This window comes from Leuresthes tenuis, unplaced genomic scaffold (assembly GCF_036924035.1).
Source record: "Leuresthes tenuis unplaced genomic scaffold, fLeuTen1.0.hap1 SCAF_40, whole genome shotgun sequence".
NCBI lineage: Eukaryota > Metazoa > Chordata > Actinopteri > Atheriniformes > Atherinopsidae > Leuresthes > Leuresthes tenuis.
In genome coordinates this window covers 174,341-195,808 of record NW_027325394.1, presented here as the reverse complement: position 1 = coordinate 195,808, position 21,468 = coordinate 174,341, and positions in this window count along the sequence as shown.

Genomic DNA, 21,468 nt, shown 5'->3' with positions numbered 1-21,468 from the left:
GCATCTGCACCCCAAAACTACTATCAAAAATATATAAATTATTGTCTAAGATAGATGACACAATGTCTCTACCGTCCTCAAAATGGGAGGCAGATTTATCCATCAGTTCTAGTCATAGCTTCTGGCCACATATATGTTTGAACACCTTCAGAATGACTCGAAATCCTAATTTACAGCTCATACAATACAAAATTCTTCATAGAACACACTATACAGGACAAAGGATGTTCAGGATGGGTCTAACACACTCAAACATCTGCTCACATTGCACAGATAACACACCTGATGATTATGCACACGCTTTGTGGTTTTGTGCGCCTGTCCAGAGGTTCTGGCTTGAAGTCTGTGCGGACCTATCAACATGACTAAAGTGTAGCATTCCTGCATGCCCCACACTGTGCATACTGGGTGACTTAGATAACATCAATGTGGAATTTAGCTTAGCACACATGATCCTCACAGTGTTATGTATAGCAAAGAAAACTATTCTCATGAACTGGAAAGCGAAGAACAATCTGTGTATTAACCAGTTTAGAAATTTTCTTTTAGATTATATTAGCATGGAAACAATGTCTGCTTCCTCAAAACATCAATTGGCTGAATTTAATTCTCTCTGGTCCCTTCTGATTAGCTTGATCACATAGTGGTGGTGGTGGGTTGCTGTCCCGTCGCTCTGGGCGGTTGGGTGTGTGCTGGGGGGGGCTGTGTGGCTTCGGGCGTCTGGTGGTCTCTCGGGTCGTGGGGAAATACAGCAGCCCTGTATTATTGCTTCCTGTGAAATCAAGATACAATGTGCACATGCTGGTTACAAATAAGAAAATACAAACAACAAACAGTTTCTTCCATGGTTCACAGCATGTGTATGATCATCTTCATCGCTGGTCTCAGTAAGGATGTTTCAATCTTCGGTGTCAGAGGTTACTAGCACTTAACACACCGGTGGAGTACAGCTTTTACTGCTGACTCTTATCTTTGTCCTTCCGGGCGTGTTGGTTAGGCTGATGTATGTCAGGGTGGAAGTCATCTACTGGTTCTGGTACCTTCTTACAGTGACTGGCATGAATCCAGGTTGCTCTCTCTGCAACTTTAACAGCTGTGTGAGTGACCAGTAGCACCTGGAACGGGCCTTGCCAACGTTTGGACTTCCAATGTTTCCTGCGAAGTTCCTTCACCACCTGTCATCTGGTTGGAGTGGTGTGTTTTCTGTGGCTGGAAGGGCTGCTTTTACTGCCTGTGAAACTTGAGATAGAACAGTGGAAAGGTTTCGACAGTAAGACAACATAGCATCATCACAAACAGTTGTGGAAGGGAGGGGTCTGGTTACAGGTCCCAATCCCAGGTTAGGAGGTCTGCCAAATAAAATTTCAAATGGGCTGAGATTCACTTGAGCTCTGATTCTCATTCTCATGTAGGTAAGCACAATAGGTAATGCTTTTGTCCATGGCAGACCTGTTTCTTCACAACATTTGGCTAACTTGGACTTTAATGTACCATTTTCTCTTTCCACAGCACCTCCACTCTGTGGATGATAAGCACAAGCTGTGCGCAAGCTTATTCCCAGGAATTTACCAACCTCAGTCAATGCAGTGTTTACAAAATGTGTGCCATTATCACTGCTGATCTTCTCTGGAATGCCCCATCTAGGAATGATTTCTGTTTAGCAGTGCTTTAGTCACTGCATTACTGTTTGCATGTTTTGCAGGGAAAACTTCAACCCATTTACTAAACACGTCCACTATTACTAGTGCATATTTCTTTCCTTCAGCTGGTGTGAGTTCAACAAAATCCATCATCAAATGTTCAAAACGTTTCTCTGGTGGAGGGTGTGCAACTTGCGATGTGTGTAATGCCTTTCCTACATTATGTGTGGCACAAACCATACATGACTGACAGTATTTTTGCGCATATGAACTGAACCCTTTTGTGAACCACTGAGCAGTGAGTGCATTCAGCATCCCCCCTTTTGACACATGGTTCAACCCATGTGTCAATTTTGAAAAATGAGGAAAAAAATGTTTAGGTAGACAGGGTTTACCATCAGGTCCCATCCAAACACCATCCGTATGAGTTGCACCCACAGAGGACCAAATGCGTCCAGAGGACCAAATTTCATCTGCAGAGGCAAAAGTTTGCAAAGCATGGAGATCTGTGAGGGAGTCTTTTGCCTGCAAAGAGAGGGAAGCGAAAACAGGAAAAAAATTAGCTGCTTGCTTAGCTGCAGCATCAGCTCTGGCATTGCCACAAGCAACAGGATCGTCTGAGTTAGTGTGAGCCGCACACTTACAGACCGAGATTGCTGTAGGCAAAAGGATCGCATCAAGAAGATCAGAAACCTGCTTGGAGTTCAGAATAGTTTTACCATCTGATTTAAGGAAATGCCTGTGTTTCCACAGCGCACCAAAGTCATGAACAACACCAAAAGCATATCTGGAATCTGTGTAAATAGTGACAGACTTACCAGCTGCCAACTTACAAGCTTCAGTAAGTGCAATAAGCTCAGTAGTTTGAGCAGAGAAATGTTTAGGAAGAGAACCAGACAACAAAGTGTCATGTGAAGAACATACTGCAAACCAAACACAGTTAGTACCTGTGGCTGGATCACGCAAAGCTGATCCATCTACAAAAAGAATCATGTCAGAGTTTGGAAGAGGAGTCTCTAAAAGATCAGGTCGGGGTGTACAAACTTGTTCCAAAACAGCTTCACAGTCATGAGGCTCCCCATCCTCAGGAGTCGGAAGCAAAGTAGCAGGATTCAGAACAGTACAATGTTTAACAGTGACATTTGGCATATCACGGAGCACAGAGGTGTATCTGAGCCAACAAGCAGTTGAAAGATGTGAAGTTTTCTGCTCGAGAAGAATAATGGCAACAGCATGAGGAACCAAAACAGTCAAATTAGCGTAGCCCACAATATCTTGGGAGGCCAGGACAGCTTTCTCTGCAGCTGCAACAGCACGAAGACAACCAGGCAGGCCTGCAGCCACAGAGTCCAGTTTTGCTGAGAAATGAGCCACTGGCCTTTGCCTGCCCCATGTTCCTGCATAAGAACAGATGTCATACAACCATGCTTGTCATCAACTGCCTGTATGAAAGGTTTATGAGGATCTGGAATGCCAAGTGTTGGTGCTGTTTGAAGAGCCAGCTTAAGCTGACTAAAGGCTGATTCAGCCTCAGGAGTCCATGGAACACGATCAGCTGACTGGAGCTGCATGTCAGAACTGCAGCTGCCTTTACCATGGATAAGAGCACCTAAGAGAGCTTCGAGAAAAGAGTAGTTAGGAATAAAGTTCCTGCAGTAAGATGTTATACCTAAGAATGACATAAGCTGTTTTTTAGTAACCGGTTTAGGAATGATCTGAACTGCAGCAACATGTTTAGGAGAAAGTGAGCGCCCATCCTTAGAAATCACATGACCCAAAAAGGTGACTTCGTCCTGTACAAACTGTAACTTAGAAAGGCTGGCTTTATGGCCATAAGAAGGAAGATGTTTCAACAGATTCACTGTCTTTTTCACACTGTTGTTTAGATGGACTACATAAAAGGATGTCATCCACATACTGCAAAAGAGCAGAGCCTGTGGTTGATTGAAGTTAATCCAGACTAGCTTTGAGGGCAGCATTGTAAATAGTGGGACTTTCACAGTACCCCTGGCATAACCGGGTAAAAGTCCAAGATCTCCCTCCAAACTAAAAAGCAAACCAAAATGGGCTATCAGGGTGAGAAAAACTGTGCATCTGATGGAATTTGAGACAAAATAGTGTGTGGGTTGGGCACAGTAGGAGCATGTGGCTGAACTGCAGCATTCACCGCTTGGAGGTCCTGTACAAAACGCCATTCATCTGGCTGGCCAGCATCTTTAATCTTTTTAACAGGAAACAATGGAGTAAGCACAGGTGAATTTTCAAAAGGAACAATAACGCCTGTTTTCTGAAAAGATTGAAAAACAGGTTTAATCCCTTTAATTGCTTCAGGCTTAAAAGGGTATTGTTTTTTACATGGACAAAAGTCTGATTAGGGGTGACAATTACTGGTTCACAGCCTTTTATCAACCCCACATCATATTTGCTCTTAGCCCAAAGATCATTGGGCACTTCAGCCAACATGGGTATCGAAGACAAATCTGTTTCAGATAAAAAACATGCTTCAAAATGTGATTCTGTGGTAGGAATTAAGTCCACAGTTCTTTGACAATGCATTGTACTCAAAAATGTTTTTTTCTATGCTGACAATCGTTCAGAAAACATCAAATTTGGATCAGCAGGTGAAACAGTCCACTCCATTTATTTCTGACATGTAGCAACAAACTCTCCCACACCTTGTCACTGCCAGTGTGTACGTTTGGCCAAGGAAATGTGAGGGCGAGTACCACAAACATTAAAAAAATCGAAGTGCTCTGGAGTGAGCGACACAGCCAATAAAGTAGGCGCACATATTTTTTCACTTCTTCTCATAGTCATTGTCAGGCCCCAAAGAAATGTGTGATGTGCAGTGCAAATCAGTAGGTTGCATGAAATCAGAAAGGGGTGAAACTAACACTTTTGCTTCTTCCACTAGTTGTTGTGAAAAAGGAGAGCTGGGAAGTTTCCACTCATAAGCATATGTAAGTGCCGATGAATCAAACTGCACTGCTGTGAAAACTTTGTCAGGCTGTAACATAACCTTAACACCCTCTGGTGTAGAAGTTAAAATAATGCCTAATTTACACATGAGATCACAGCCCATCAGGTTAATGGGACACAACTCTGATAACAAAAATGAGTGTTTGAAGGAGAGCTCATTGGGAGTGACAACACGCAATGGGCATTGTCATTTTCTCCTTCACAACCTGGCCTGAGGCAGACATACAGTAAACGTGGTTTCCACTTAACTTTGGAGGACAATAAAACTCCCCTGACGTCACTACTGATGAACATAAGTTCCCATATTCTGAGAGAAATATCTTTGCTCTAGGACGGAAATAGCATGCAAAACTTTACTACGTGAATCACAGTCGGCAAGCGTTTCTTCACTACACAGAGCAGGAAAAATGTGTGAGTGTGTTTGTGCTATCACCTATTAGTGGAGGCTCCGCTGCCGCGTGACGTCCAGAACCTGCCTCCCACCCTCAGTCAGCCTTTTGCCCAATTTCTTTGGTTGCCCGCTCATCACGTCATCTGTCTTTGGTTGATAGTTGATTGTTCTTCTAACTTTCCTCCTAAATTTCATCACTTTTCAGCTGTGGACAGTCCTTCTTCCAGTGTCCAGTCTGGCCACAGTAAAAACAAATATTCGGATCATAGCTCTGATCCCACACGTCCACGTCTTCGACTTCGGCCTCGTCCTCTGTTTACACCAACTGCGTAATACATGGTCATGGCTGCCAAATGCAGCTCCTTTTCACACTTGTCCCTTTTGGTTGTCTTACGCGTCTCAACTTGGTTATGAGCATGGCGAGCATATCGGCGAACGTCAGCCAAACGAGGACCCTCACACCATCCCACGTAAATGTTCTTTACTTCAGTGGCGACATCTGGCATATTTTCTTCTGAGGAGATAAGAGGCTTTAATAATAATATCTTGAAAGAGAGAACAACACAGTACAGAATACAGAGTTGCTCTGACCACTGAAGCAAAAACACACAGTTATATTGCCCGCTCATCACGTCATCTGTCTTTGGTTGATAGTTGATTGTTCTTCTAACTTTCCTCCTAAATTTCATCACTTTTCAGCTGTGGACAGTCCTTCTTCCAGTGTCCAGTCTGGCCACAGTAAAAACAAATATTCGGATCATAGCTCTGATCCCACACGTCCACGTCTTCGACTTCGGCCTCGTCCTCTGTTTACACCAACTGCGTAATACATGGTCATGGCTGCCAAATGCAGCTCCTTTTCACACTTGTCCCTTTTGGTTGTCTTACGCGTCTCAACTTGGTTATGAGCATGGCGAGCATATCGGCGAACGTCAGCCAAACGAGGACCCTCACACCATCCCACGTAAATGTTCTTTACTTCAGTGGCGACATCTGGCATGAGGCCTTTAATTATTGCATTGCATGCAATACTCTCCCATGGTCCTGATTCATTACCCAAATCCCTTGGTCTCTGATGACCGCTGTGCTTGCTGACTTCCTCAAGGAGGCGGTGTACAAAATCATCAGTCCCTTCACCGGGTTTCTGTTTGCAGGTGTAAATGTGGGACATATTGATTTTGGTTGGAAATTGAGTGGTGATGGCTTGACACAGTCTTTGGTTGGCTGCTTCATATTGAGCGTTATCATTATGTCCTCGTTCACTGTTGGTAGGTCGCAAATCCAGTTGTAGCATACTGGCCTCTATTTTGCAGAGGTCGGACGGTTTGAACTTTTTTGCCAATATGCGATGCAATTCAACCCCAGTCGGGCAGAATTGTGCGCAGAAATCTCGCAACTCGTCAGCAAAATGGGGTCCAGAAATCTCTGGATCTGGTAAGCATTGTTATGCTTCCATGATGTCAGTCTCAGTCCAGGGTCGATAAACCAGTAATGGTCCAGTGGGAACTGCAACTTTAACCATAGGCATGGTTTGAATCTGGTTTTGTTTTTTCTCACGTTTAGATCTCTGAAGTCCAGATTGTGGGTAAAGGATTTTTGTCACTTGCGTTAAAAGTTCTTGGGCAGGTACGCTGGAGAACCAAACGTCTTCCTTTTCCTCATCATCAGACCTATGTAGCTGATGTTGTGAGAATGATGGAATTTCTTCCCGAGGGAGGATGGAAGAAGTCCCTTCTTCCCGAGAGCCAGAGGCTTGTGGCAGGGCTGGCTGTTGTTGTTGCAGGCGTCGTGGAGGGCAGGAGTCCAGGTCTGGATCCGGCACAGCTAATACTAAATTATTATCATCATTCCGTCATGGCATTTGTTTAACATTTTCCTTTCTTTCTCTTAATACACTTTATTTTTTCCAAAATTCTATACCTTTCTTACTTCTTATTTAAACTTAATTTTCTTTTTTTTTGCTTCATCTCTTTCTCATATTTGCAAAACCTTTCTTCTAATTTTCTTATTTCTAACATACTAAAAGAACCTTCTGGTGGAAAACCTCTGGACCATATGTCTTTTTCATTTCATCATGCTTAGGTCCCCCGGTAGGGTCAAAAGTCTGAGACCTACTGTTTCCAATTCTCAGACTTGGAATGGGGAAATATATTCCTTCACTCAAAGGACGTCTCCAATGAGGACCTTAATCTGTACTCACACTTCTTCGGAGTACTTCACACTTCTTCGGACTGCTTCAAAAGTTTCACTTACCCATGAAATCTCTGTCTCACTAATGACACAACCGGGAAACCCTCTTTTATTCAAATAAAAACTAAAAAGCAGTCCTATCGTCTCAGACTATCATATTTCAAAAATGATCCCAGCGCTGGTATTCAAGAAAAGGACCTGCCAGTCCTCTCTCTCAGAAAAGCCCTTGGAGGTATGAGGCTGGAACAGCTACTTCAGTCCAGGCTGGCCATGCACTGCGATCCGGTCCAGAGACACCAGTCGAGGGATCCTGTTCGTGACGCCAAAATTGTGGTGGAAATTTAGTAACGCACAGAGTCAGTTATTTTCTTCTGAGGAGATAAGAGGCTTTAATAATAATACCTTGAAAGAGAGAACAACACAGTACAGAATACAGAGTTGCTCTGACCACTGAAGCAAAAACACACAGTTATATTGCCCGCTCATCACGTCATCTGTCTTTGGTTGATAGTTGATTGTTCTTCTAACTTTCCTCCCCAACCATCAGTTTAGGTTACCCAAAAGGAGTGTATTGCTCCATCACAAGTATGCTTCTTTCATATACAGGGTAATATGAAGAATTTTATGCCTGAAACCTATTAAGACATGCAAAAATATGAAGGACAAAGCAGTTTTAACTTGGTTTGAGTGAAGGAATTCATTTTATAACAAAATCTGAAATTGTGTAGAACTCGTGAAAATAAGCTTATTCTCGGATTCCTAAAGGTTCAGTGTTGTTCTTTCCTATCCTGCAAAGTACAACGTTCTTTTTTGTTTAAAGCTATTTAGACATGGATAAATATGAAGGACAAAGCAGTTTTAACTTGGTTTGAGTGAAGGAATTAATTTTATATCAAAATCCGGAATTGTGTAGAACTCGTGAAAAGAAGCTTATTCTTGGATTCCTGAAAAAAATTAGTGTTGTTGTTTCCTATCCTGAAAAGTACTACGTTCGTTTTTGTTTAAAGGTATTTAGACATGGATAAATATGAAGGACAAAGCAGTTTTAACTTGGTTTGAGTGAAGGAATTAATTTTATATCAAAATCCGATATTGTGTAGAACTCGTCAAACAACGCTTATTCTCGGATTCCTGAAAAGGTTTAGTGTTGTTCTTTCCTATCCTGCAAAGTACAACGGTCTTTTTTGTTTAAAGCTATTTGGACATGGATAAATATGAAGGACAAAGCAGTTTTAACTTAGTTTGAGTGAAGGAATTCATTTTATATCAAAATCCGAAATTGTGTAGAACTCATGAAAGTAAGCTTATTCTCGGATTCCTGAAACTTTAGATTTGCTCTTTCTTTTACTGCAAAGTACAACGTTGAGCAGCACTAATGAGTTGTTTCTATTGTTGGCAGGCTTTACCTTTGCGGATGAAGCCCTTTCTGTCTGTGCAAAAGAAATCTTGTTACTGTGCAGAGTGACTTCTCTGAGTAGAGTCGCCTTACTTGTTGCGACTGTGCCGATGTTCGAAGCTGGAGTGCAAAGTTGTTGCTTGAATGGTGCTCGCTGGAGCGTGTGGTAGTGTAAAGTTATACCATTTAAAAGGGCTGAAGAGTGCTCAGTGCAGCGGGTGGGCGGAGGTGCGGAATGCGAAGTAGACTTTAACACGGCTCTGGGAGCGAGCCGAGTGCGGGCTAACCAGGAGAATTGCTTGAAAGAAACACGACACCGAATGAGGTGGCTGTTTTGGAACAAGTTTGTACACCCCGACCTGATCTTTTAGAGACTCCTCTTCCAAACTCTGACATGATTCTTTTTGTAGATGGATCAGCTTTGCGTGATCCAGCCACAGGTACTAACTGTGTTTGGTTTGCAGTATGTTCTTCACATGACACTTTGTTGTCTGGTTCTCTTCCTAAACATTTCTCTGCTCAAACTACTGAGCTTATTGCACTTACTGAAGCTTGTAAGTTGGCAGCTGGTAAGTCTGTCACTATTTACACAGATTCCAGATATGCTTTTGGTGTTGTTCATGACTTTGGTGCGCTGTGGAAACACAGGCATTTCCTTAAATCAGATGGTAAAACTATTCTGAACTCCAAGCAGGTTTCTGATCTTCTTGATGCGATCCTTTTGCCTACAGCAATCTCGGTCTGTAAGTGTGCGGCTCACACTAACTCAGACGATCCTGTTGCTTGTGGCAATGCCAGAGCTGATGCTGCAGCTAAGCAAGCAGCTAATTTTTTTCCTGTTTTCGCTTCCCTCTCTTTGCAGGCAGAAGACTCCCTCACAGATCTCCATGCTTTGCAAACTTTTGCCTCTGCAGATGAAATTTGGTCCTCTGGACGCATTTGGTCCTCTGTGGGTGCAACTCATACGGATGGTGTTTGGATGGGACCTGATGGTAAACCCTGTCTACCTAAACATTTTTTTCCTCATTTTTCAAAATTGACACATGGGTTGAACCATGTGTCAAAAGGGGGGATGCTGAATGCACTCACTGCTCAGTGGTTCACAAAAGGGTTCAGTTCATATGCGCAAAAATACTGTCAGTCATGTATGGTTTGTGCCACACATAATGTAGGAAAGGCATTACACACATCGCAAGTTGCACACCCTCCACCAGAGAAACCTTTTGAACATTTGATGATGGATTTTGTTGAACTCACACCAGCTGAAGGAAAGAAATATGCACTAGTAATAGTGGACGTGTTTAGTAAATGGGTTGAAGTTTTCCCTGCAAAACATGCAAACAGTAATGCAGTGACTAAAGCACTGCTAAACAGAAATCATTCCTAGATGGGGCATTCCAGAGAAGATCAGCAGTGATAATGGCACACATTTTGTAAACACTGCATTGACTGAGGTTGGTAAATTCCTGGGAATTGTGCTTATCATCCACAGAGTGGAGGTGCTGTGGAAAGAGAAAATGGTACATTAAAGTCCAAGTTAGCCAAATGTTGTGAAGAAACAGGTCTGCCATGGACAAAAGCATTACCTATTGTGCTTACCTACATGAGAATGAGAATCAGAGCTCAAGTGAATCTCAGCCCATTTGAAATTTTATTTGGCAGACCTCCTAACCTGGGATTGGGACCTGTAACCAGACCCCTCCCTTCCACAACTGTTTGTGATGATGCTATGTTGTCTTACTGTCGAAACCTTTCCACTGTTCTATCTCAAGTTTCACAGACAGTAAAAGCAGCCCTTCCAGCCACAGAAAACACACCACTCCAACCAGATGACAGGTGGTGAAGGAACTTCGCAGGAAACATTGGAAGTCCAAACGTTGGCAAGGCCCGTTCCAGGTGCTACTGGTCACTCACACAGCTGTTAAAGTTGCAGAGAGAGCAACCTGGATTCATGCCAGTCACTGTAAGAAGGTACCAGAACCAGTAGATGACTTCCACCCTGACATACATCAGCCTAACCAACACGCCCGGAAGGACAAAGATAAGAGTCAGCAGTAAAAGCTGTACTCCAACGGTGTGTTAAGTGCTAGTAACCTCTGACACCGAAGATTGAAACATCCTTACTGAGACCAGCGATGAAGATGATCATACACATGCTGTGAACCATGGAAGAAACTGTTTGTTGTTTGTATTTTCTTATTTGTAACCAGCATGTGCACATTGTATCTTGATTTCACAGGAAGCAATAATACAGGGCTGCTGTATTTCCCCACGACCCGAGAGACCACCAGACGCCCGAAGCCACACAGCCCCCCCCAGCACACACCCAACCGCCCAGAGCGACGGGACAGCAACCCACCACCACCACTATGTGATCAAGCTAATCAGAAGGGACCAGAGAGAATTAAATTCAGCCAATTGATGTTTTGAGGAAGCAGACATTGTTTCCATGCTAATATAATCTAAAAGAAAATTTCTAAACTGGTTAATACACAGATTGTTCTTCGCTTTCCAGTTCATGAGAATAGTTTTCTTTGCTATACATAACACTGTGAGGATCATGTGTGCTAAGCTAAATTCCACATTGATGTTGTCTAAGTCACCCAGTATGCACAGTGTGGGTCATGCAGGAATGCTACACTTTAGTCATGTTGATAGGTCTGCACAGACTTCAAGCCAGAACCTCTGGACAGGCGCACGAAACCACAAAGCGTGTGCATAATCATCAGGTGTGTTATCTGTGCAATGTGAGCAGATGTTTGAGTGTGTTAGACCCATCCTGAACATCCTTTGTCCTGTATAGTGTGTTCTATGAAGAATTTTGTATTGTATGAGCTCTAAATTAGGATTTTGAGTCATTCTGAAGGTGTTCAAACATATATGTGGCCAGAAGCTATGACTAGAACTGATGGATAAATCTGCCTCCCATTTTGAGGACGGTAGAGACATTGTGTCATCTATCTTAGACAATAATTTATATATTTTTGATAGTAGTTTTGGGGTGCAGATGCTTAGAAATTCTACTACCCTAATCGGGAGTTGTAAGTCTGGTTGGTGGAGGATATATTTCTTTGTTATTATAGACTTAAGTTGTTGATATTCTAGGAATTTATTGCTGCCTATCTCATGTTGTGATATGAGCTCATCAAATTAAATAAAATGTCCATTTTGGATTATATGTTCCAGATGTTTGATTCCTTTGATCTTCCACAGAGTAAAGTTTAGCATTTTTTTGTTTTGCAGGATGTCAGGATTGTTCCAGATGGGTGTAAGCTTACACGGGACAAGTGAAGACTTTGTTATTTTAAGAAATTCCCACCAGGCTGTCAGAGAGGTGCTGATGTTAATGCTTTTGAAACATTTGTGATTTTTTACGTTTTGACTAATAAGTGGCAGGTCAGAGATTTCCAGATTATCACACAATGCTTGTTCTATATTTATCCATGTTCATCTATTGGGCTAGGTTTAAACCATTTTGATATATACCGTAACCTATTGGCTAAGGAATAGTGCTGAAAATTAGGTAAATCTAATCCACCACTGTCCTTGGTCTTCTGTAGGGTTTTTAAACAAACTGTGGTTTGTTTTTCCACAGAAATTTGGAGATGCATGAATCTAGTGACTTAAACCAAGTAGCAGGTTGGTTTTATGGGGATCATTGAGAACAAATAGTTAACTTTTGGTAGTATCATCATTTTAATGGTTGTAACTCTCCCCATAAGTGATATAGGTAAGGACTTCCAACGAGAGAGATTGTCCTCTACTGTCATTAATAATTGCACATAAATTAGCTTTGTTAGCTCTGAGAGCCTGGAGGAAATGTTTATGCCTAAATATCTAATATTTCCTGACTGTAAAGTGATCGCAGGTATATTCTGGACCCTACAGTTAATGGGCAGAACTGTGGTCTTAGACCAATTGATAGAGTAGTCAGAAAGTGCTGAGAATTTATTTATGAGTGTGATCGTGTGAGTGAGAGACGTCTGTGAGTTCTGAAGGAAAAGTAATACATCATCAGCATAAAGACTTATTTTATGCTCAATATTTTGGGGTTGGATGTCTTTAATATTTCTATCTTGTCTGATAGCAGCTGCTAAAGGTTTGATGAAAATAGCAAAAAGTGAGGGAGAAAGTGAGCAACCCTGTCTTGTACCTCTCTGCAGACTGAAGCTTGGAGAAGTTTGATCATTTGTCCTGACACTTGCATTTGGGGAGTCAGTTATTTTCTTGTGAGGAGATAAGAGGCTTTAATAATAATATCTTGCAAGAGAGAACAACACAGTACAGAATACAGAGTTGCTCTGACCACTGAAGCAAAAACACACAGTTATATTGCCCGCTCATCACGTCATCTGTTTTTGGGTATAATTGATTGTTCTTCTAACTTTCCTCCCCAACCATCAGTTGAGGTTACCCAGACACACTCGTAAATACCAGCCTAACCCTGTCCCCCCTAAAGTGCAGCTATCTCATTATAACAAGCCCACCATTGTAAAGAGGAATTTAAGAAAACAGGGCAGGGTGGTACCTTACAGCTCGGTCATTTGCAGGTTATACACAGTAACACTCAATACAATGCATATAAGAATTATTGTGAGAATGCATGGCATTTAGAGGGCTGTAACTCAGCCATACGGTATCACAGAGACATCATTCAAAGTTTGTATGTGACAGGAAAGACTCAACTTTAACTGTGGTAAAGGGCTTGTCGATAGCTTATACAGCTTTGACACAACGGCAGTTTACGTTTTATGGAGCCAGAGGACTTCGTCTGATGGAGCGCACACTCTAATTCCCACTCTAAAATGATTTAAAAAGAACTTCCTCAAACAAATGCCTCTCACGTCCAAAATGTCTGCCTGATCTAGACAAATTATACATCAAAACGTAGGTATTTTAGTCCTCTTTCACACAAAGTCACTCTCATTGAGCTTGGCCTCACAGATTTCTCACAAATCACCTGTAAGCGCAGAGAGCAGCACTCCAGCTCACATACTTTTCCATTATAAACAGGCTGAGCAATGAAATCAGTGAGAAAGACTCGTTTTAAAACTGCCATAAAAAACAAACCTTACACAAGATCAGAATAAAAATTACACCTCTGGCTTCCCACATCCCTTCTGGCGCTCACGGTGAAAGAATTATTCGGATACGACTTCTACTTTTCGAACAGCGACCGTTTGTTCCAGACTTGTCGTTCATTATTAAACCCCCAGATTTTAAGGGGACAAAGTGAGGTGCAGATTTGGCAGTGGGCACGTGCAGCTGTTGCCCACAGCAACTAATGAGGAGGCCACACTCAACGAGCCCCAAACTGTCCTATTTTAGAGGGCAGTAACTCAGCCATACGGTATCACAGAGACATCATTCAAACTTTAAAATGTTCACAAGACATTCAGCTGGCTTTTTCAAATATTAAGCCAATTCCGAAATATGACAGTTTAAAAAACATGAACATTTTTGCTACTTCTTGATTTTTATGAATGAGAAGATTAGAGTGGCAGACTGATCATTTTAACTTTTTCTGATATTCAAACAAATTACTCAAACTTTCATGCTGTTTAACTCAGACAAACAAATTATACCTTAAAATGTAGGTACACTTGTCCTCTTTCAGCTGACGTAACTACTAAATAGCTCACATTTACAGAATTTCAGCTATGAGCCTTGAAGCGAGAGAAACCTTTCAATTTCTCTCACTAACTCCAATGTAAATTTGGTGGAACGCCAGAGACAGGTTCAACTGTGTTCAACCCGCTGCCGTTTAAATTTTTTTCACTCCATTGAAATAAAAACTACATTGCCGCGTTCCTCCAAGCCTTCTGCTTCTTACGGTCTTCAAATTATATTCCTCGCTCTTCCAGTTTTCTCACAGGAGGTCATAGTATCCAAAATGCAATTTCTGCAGGTTATACAGGGAGAGAGCTGCAGCTGTTGACAAACATTGCTATCACTGATGACATCACTCTTCCACTCCTTGCTGTATATTACACTGAAGCCATTTTAACCTATAACCTCCTTAACATCCACAATTTCTCTTAAAACTGGATAAATTCTTGCTTAAGATGAAGCTATTTATGTCTTCTTTCCATATTTGTGCTTTAACTTATGCTTTTTCGCTCAAATCACCTCAGATTCAGAGCAAAATCACACATTTCCATTATAAACAGGCCCTCCTTCGCTCCTTTAAGCTGACAGTGAAGGCTGTATTCAAACTGCTATAAAACCTATATTTTACACAGGACCTTGATATAAATCACATCAGTGTCTTCGGCAGAGCTTTCTCTTACTGAAAAGTTCAATATTTTTAAATTTTGACTTTTAAATCCATTCAAACAGCTGTTTGTTCTCAGGGGGTACAGCCTGTCCTCCTCTGTTTCTCTGTGGCTCAGGCATTCATTCCGTGTACTTTCCCTCACTCATGCTGTCTAAAGAACACATATGATACCTCAAAACGTGCGTCTGGGTCTGCAGAAGTGTGCTTGTATTTTTCTCTCTCATTACTAAAATGTTTTTTGACAAAATGACCTTAGAATCAGCACTGTCCCTCTCCATTAGAAATACAGGGAAATCCACAGAAACCACTCATCCTCCACACTAATCACAGCCTAAAACCTCCTTAACATCCACAATTTCACTTAAAAGTGGATAAATTCTAGCTTAACATGAAGCTATTTATGTCTTCTTTCCATATTTGTGCTTTAATTTATGCTTTTTCTCTCAAATCACCTCAGATTCAGAGCAAAATCACACATTTCCATTATAAACAGGCCCTCCTTCGCTCCTTTAAGCTGACAGTGAAGGCTGTATTCAAACTGCTATAAAACCTATATTTTACACAGGACCTTGATATAAATCACATCAGTGTCTTTGGCAGAGCTTTCTCTTACTGAAAAGTTCAATATTTTTAAATTTTGACTTTTAAATCCATTCAAACAGCTGTTTGTTCTCAGGGGGTACAGCCTGTCCTCCTCTGTCTCTCTGTGGCTCAGGCATTCATTCCGTGTACTTTCCCTCACTCATGCTGTCTAAAGCACACATATGATACCTCAAAACGTGCGTCTGGGTCTGCAGAAGTGTGCTTGTATTTTTCTCTCTCATTACTAAAATGGTTTTTGAGAAAATGACCTTAGAATCAGCACTGTCCCTCTCCATTACAAATACAGGGAAATCCACAGGCCCTCCTTCGCTCCTTTAAGCTGACAGTGAAGGCTGTATTCAAACTGCCATAAAACCTGTATTCTACACAGGACCTTGATAGAAATGACATAACTGTCTGCAGCATACCTTTCTGCTATTAACAGGTTAAAATTGTCTTTTACTATGACTTATAAATCTATTGAAGCAGCTGATTGTTCTGAACAGGCACAACCTGTCCTCCTCTGTGTCTCTGGCTTAGGACGTCCTTCTGTGTGATTTTCCTCATACTGGCCTGGTAAAACCTTTCTGCTTTAGGCATCACGACTGTCATATTTCAGACTGGATTTGCCATATTTAATGCTTGACTGGTAACTAGCTGGCCTCTCAGCACAGCATCTTGCAACAACCAGTCCTTTTTGCATGTTTCTTCTCTTTTCTGTACTTTTCTGACTTCATAAAGCTTCAGCTCCTTTCAAACATACATTTAAGGCCTTTTGAAACTCCAGCAAATCATTTTCTGCTAAATACTCACATTTTCCTGCATTGTTTGTCATCTTTCTGATCTTTTTCCCTTTTAGTTTAGAATTTTCCTTCTCTTTCCTGTACTTTTATGCCTTCATCTAGCTTCAGGTGGCTTAAACATTCACATTTTTCTGCATTATGAACAGAATTCATCTCACATCTCTTTCTTTAAACCTTCAATTTTTTCTGCTAGGTCTTGTAACTTTTTTATAAGACATTTAATCAATTCTTCCTTTTTTCCAGTAAGTTCAAGTCATTCCAATGTTCAAATGTTCAAATTCTTTCAACCCAGACTTAAGCAACTGTTTTCTGCTCAATTTTCACTATTTTCAACTTTTTCAGCATGGTCAGCTATCCCCATTCAGCTAATAAGCATTCTCACAGCTGTTTCGCAGGAACAGCTTTTTTTCTAGTTTTCCATTACATTCCTCCCTTTTGATTATAATAATACCATTATATTAATCAACCCAAAAGAAACAAGGAAAATAATAACTTTATCTGTAAAACATCAGCCTGCATTTGCACACAACGTGAGTTTAAAATGCAGGCATCATAGTAATAAAGGGTCCAATGATAAACAATCAAAACATGAACAATTAAACATGATTATCTTCATCCCTCTCTAAGTCAGCGTCACTAGAGGAAAGATTTTGAAAGCAAGAAAGTTATTTGAGTCATTTGGTCTTTTTCACACTGTTGTTTAGATGGACTACATAAAAGGATGTCATCCACATACTGCAAAAGAGCAGAGCCTGTGGTTGATTGAAGTTAATCCAGACTAGCTTTGAGGGCAGCATTGTAAATAGTGGGACTTTCACAGTACCCCTGTCATAACCGGGTAAAAGTCCAAGATTTCCCTTCAAACTAAAAAGCAAACCAAAATGGGCTATCAGGGTGCACTGGCGACAAGTCAACCACTGAGAAAAACTGTGCATCTGATGTAATTTGAGACAAAATAGTGTGTGGGTTGGGCACAGTAGGAGCATGTGGCTGAACTTTAGCATTCACCGCTTGGAGGTCCTGTACAAAACGCCATTCATCTGGCTGGCCAGCATCTTTAATCTTTTTAACAGGAAACAATGGAGTAAGCACAGGTGAATTTTCAAAAGGAACAATAACGCCTGTTTTCTGAAAAGATTGAAAAACAGGTTTAATCCCTTTAATTGCTTCAGGCTTAAAAGGGTATTGTTTTTTACATGGACAAAAGTCTGATTTAGGGGTGACAATTACTGGTTCACAGCCTTTTATCAACCCCACATCATATTTGCTCTTAGCCCAAAGATCATTGGGCACTTCAGCCAACATGGGTATCGAAGACAAATCTGTTTCAGATAAAAAACATGCTTCAAAATGTGATTCTGTGGTAGGAATTAAGTCCACAGTTCTTTGACAATGCATTGTACTCAAAAATGTTTTTTTGTATGCTGACAATCGTTCAGAAAACATCAAATTTGGATCAGCAGGTGAAACAGTCCACTCCATTTCTTTCTGACATGTAGCAACAAACTCTCCCACACCTTGTCACTGCCAGTGTGTACGTTTGGCCAAGGAAATGTGAGGGCGAGTACCACAAACATTAAAAAAATCGAAGTGCTCTGGAGTGAGCGACACAGCCAATAAAGTAGGCGCACATATTTTTTCACTTCTTCTCATAGTCATTGTCAGGCCCCAAAGAAATGTGTGATGTGCAGTGCAAATCAGTAGGTTGCATGAAATCAGAAAGGGGTGAAACTAGCGCTTTTGCTTCTTCCACTAGTTGTTGTGAAAAAGGAGAGCTGGGAAGTTTCCACTCATAAGCATATGTAAGTGCCGATGAATCAAACTGCACTGCTGTGAAAACTTTGTCAGGCTGTAACATAACCTTAACACCCTCTGGTGTAGAAGTTAAAATAATGCCTAATTTACACATGAGATCACAGCCCATCAGGTTAATGGGACACAACTCTGATAACAAAAATGAGTGTTTGAAGGAGAGCTCATCGGGAGTGACAACACGCAATGGGCATTGTCATTTTCTCCTTCACAACCTGGCCTGATGCAGACATACAGTAAACGTGGTTTCCACTTAACTTTGGAGGACAATCAAACTCCCCTGACGTCACTACTGATGAACATAAGTTCCTATATTCTGAGAGAAATATCTTTGCTCTAGGACGGAAATAGCATGCAAAACTTTACTACGTGAATCACAGTCGGCAAGCGTTGCTTCACTACACAGAGCAGGAAAAATGTGTGAGTGTGTTTGTGCTATCACCCATTAGTGGAGGCTCCGCTGCCGCGTGACGTCCAGAACCTGCCTCCCACCCTCAGTCAGCCTTTTGCCCAATTTCATCACTTTTTAGCTGTGGACAGTTCTTCTTCCAGTGTCCAGTCTGGCCACAGTAAAAACAAATATTCGGATCAGAGCTCTGGCGTGGCCCATTTCGACCTCCTCTCCCACACGTCCACGTCTTCGACTTCGGCCTCGTCCTCTGTTTACACCCACTGCGTAATACATGGTCATGGTGACCAAATGCAGCTCCTTTTCACACTTGTCCCTTTTGATGGTCTTACGCGTCTCAACTTGGTTCTGAGCATGGCGAGCATATCGGCGAACGTCAGCCAAACGAGGACCCTCACACCATCCCACGTAAATGTTCTTTACTTCAGTGGCGACATCTATATAATATTGTCTGTAAAAACATGTATTCCCCATTTTCTATCCCTTCAGTAGCCAACCAGTTTGTATGGAGTACACTGGAGCAACTTGACTGATCAGTAAAACACTGCTTTTGTTGTCACCGCAAGGCTTCCCCCGTCGGTTGTTTCACTGAGACACTACTGAGTAACTACAACTCAACACAGTTTATACACATAACATTCATATACATACTAACAAACAAACAAACAATAATTTATCGCAATTTTCTCATCTCTGTTTGAACGTACACCCAGGTAAATATTCCTGTAGTCTTCTCATACCGACTATGGACCCATTCATTGTTTAACTTCACTGTTTTGCAAATCCTAATTGAATATTACACATTGTTAGAAAAATTCTCTGTAAAATTAGGCTCAGAGTCGCTGGATACGATTAATTAACACAAAACATTTATTTCTTGCAAGAAAGAGACAAGTCCGCACAAATCCACACAACCTGTCGGGAAGACCGCTCAGAGTTGTCTCCCGACCAAATGGTGCTCCAGCTATTTATGTTGTTTATGCTTGCTGATCACACAATGTTATGAGAAAAGGCGCTTTTCTCACCATTCATTATTATGGGAAGGAACATTCAATGTTATGGGGAAAGGTGCTTCTCTCCCCATTCCTTGTTATGGGAAGGAACATAAGAGGTGCTTCTCACCAGTTAATATTATGGGAAAGACTAGTACCAGAGTCAAAACTCTTTTGCTTGAATCATAGAAGGTGAACAGATGGAGGGACTCTTCTGTCATAGTATAACTATATAATTTTTCCAACATTCCCTCCTGTTTATGCTATGAAGTATTAAAACTGTACAATTAACATTGAATGTATTTCTATCGTTCGCAGTGCATAGGAGCGAAAAACCCATTTGCTTTATTTACGGGAAAATTCTCCTATGGCCCCATTCTCTCCTTGGCGACCGACCGCTTAGTCACTCACTCAGTATCAAAGGTCACACTCCGAACCGTTAATTTCAATGAATGGTGATGGACCTAGGTGTGACCAGCAAACACAAAACGGATACAACCAAAAATACATGGAAATAAGGACAAACAAACAATAAAACTATGACTAAATGATTAATGGACAAAATTAATACAATGGAATAATAAAAATGGAAATATGACACAAACAAAAAATTAATGAAATGAAAATAAGAATAATAAATGAAAATATGATTATATGCAATTAATAAATAATATGAAATTGATATTAAATGGAAAAATTAATAAAATGAAAAATAATAATAAATGAAAATCAAGAACAGTCAAACAATAATAATAATAATACAATGCAGTTTATTCAGTCCACTCTGCAATCGTCTGCTTCTGGCCGAACATCAGTCCGGCTGGGTCTGGAACTGCTAAGCTATCTTGGAAGGAGAGGTTACTAGCACTTCACTTCCCGGAAGAGGTCTTTACCACCTCTTATTCCCTAACTAATCCTCTTTTAGGACACTTCAGGATATAATTCAGCCATACAGTGGTTGAAGGCTGTAGATTGTTAGACGTTACTTGGTGGAATGAACTCTTCAAATCAGCTTTTCATTCAGTTGGGGTGGAGCGCTTAGCTTCACCGTCCACCCTTTTGTACACATGTGGATAAAAATTTGTGATTGTTCCGCCATCATCTTGGCATGATGGGAATTCCAGAATTCCAGAAACCTGTTCAGTTACCTGACTTTGAGTCCTGTAGTGGTTCTGCTGCTGATGCAGTTCATCAAACTGTGGACAAATGTTAGCAGGAAGAAGCAACATATCATCTTTACAATGCTCTACATTCAGGAATTGCCTTTTATTAGGTCCAATTCCCATGTTCATTGGTCTTTCATATGAACGCAAAAATAATCATTAGAGAAATCATTTAGAATTCACTCGGGGTCATTCAAAGTACTTTGAACTTTAAAGGTTATCATCGTCTCCATCGTCCACGTGTAGCTCGTTGTCATCATCTCCCTCTATCTGTTGATACATTATGCAGGTAAGGGTGGTTTCAATCAGTCTTTGGGACAGTCCTGTCAAGCATGTGATACAACATCAAGCACAGGTGGCTACTATGGCTGTGACAACAGACAGAGACCAAACCACTTCTCCATCATGTCAGTGAAGGGGTCGTTGATTTTCTATCAGCTCTGCAGAGAGTGAGGCGAGTCCCTCTTTGTGATTCTGCCATCTGCGGAAGTATTGTTAGGAATAAAGGAACAGAATAAAGTTCCAAACATTTTAATTGTTCAGCAATGCCTCGTAGATGTAATTTATCCAATAAACATTTTTATTTATTGTTGCCCACCAGAAAAGAAAAGATTCAAAGTCTGTAGTTACTTGATTTCTAGCTTTAAATTCATCTGGGACTCAGAACTCCAATGCTATCCAGGTACACTCTGTTGTCAAATGAACCTCCAGACGCAGTTGAACGCTTGAGACATTGCAGTTTCTCACCCAAGGCCTTAAAGTCCCCCACAGGGAACAGATGGTAAGGCATCTGTAGTTGGGCTATTGTGCAGCTGCCAGTTAGGCAGAAGGACG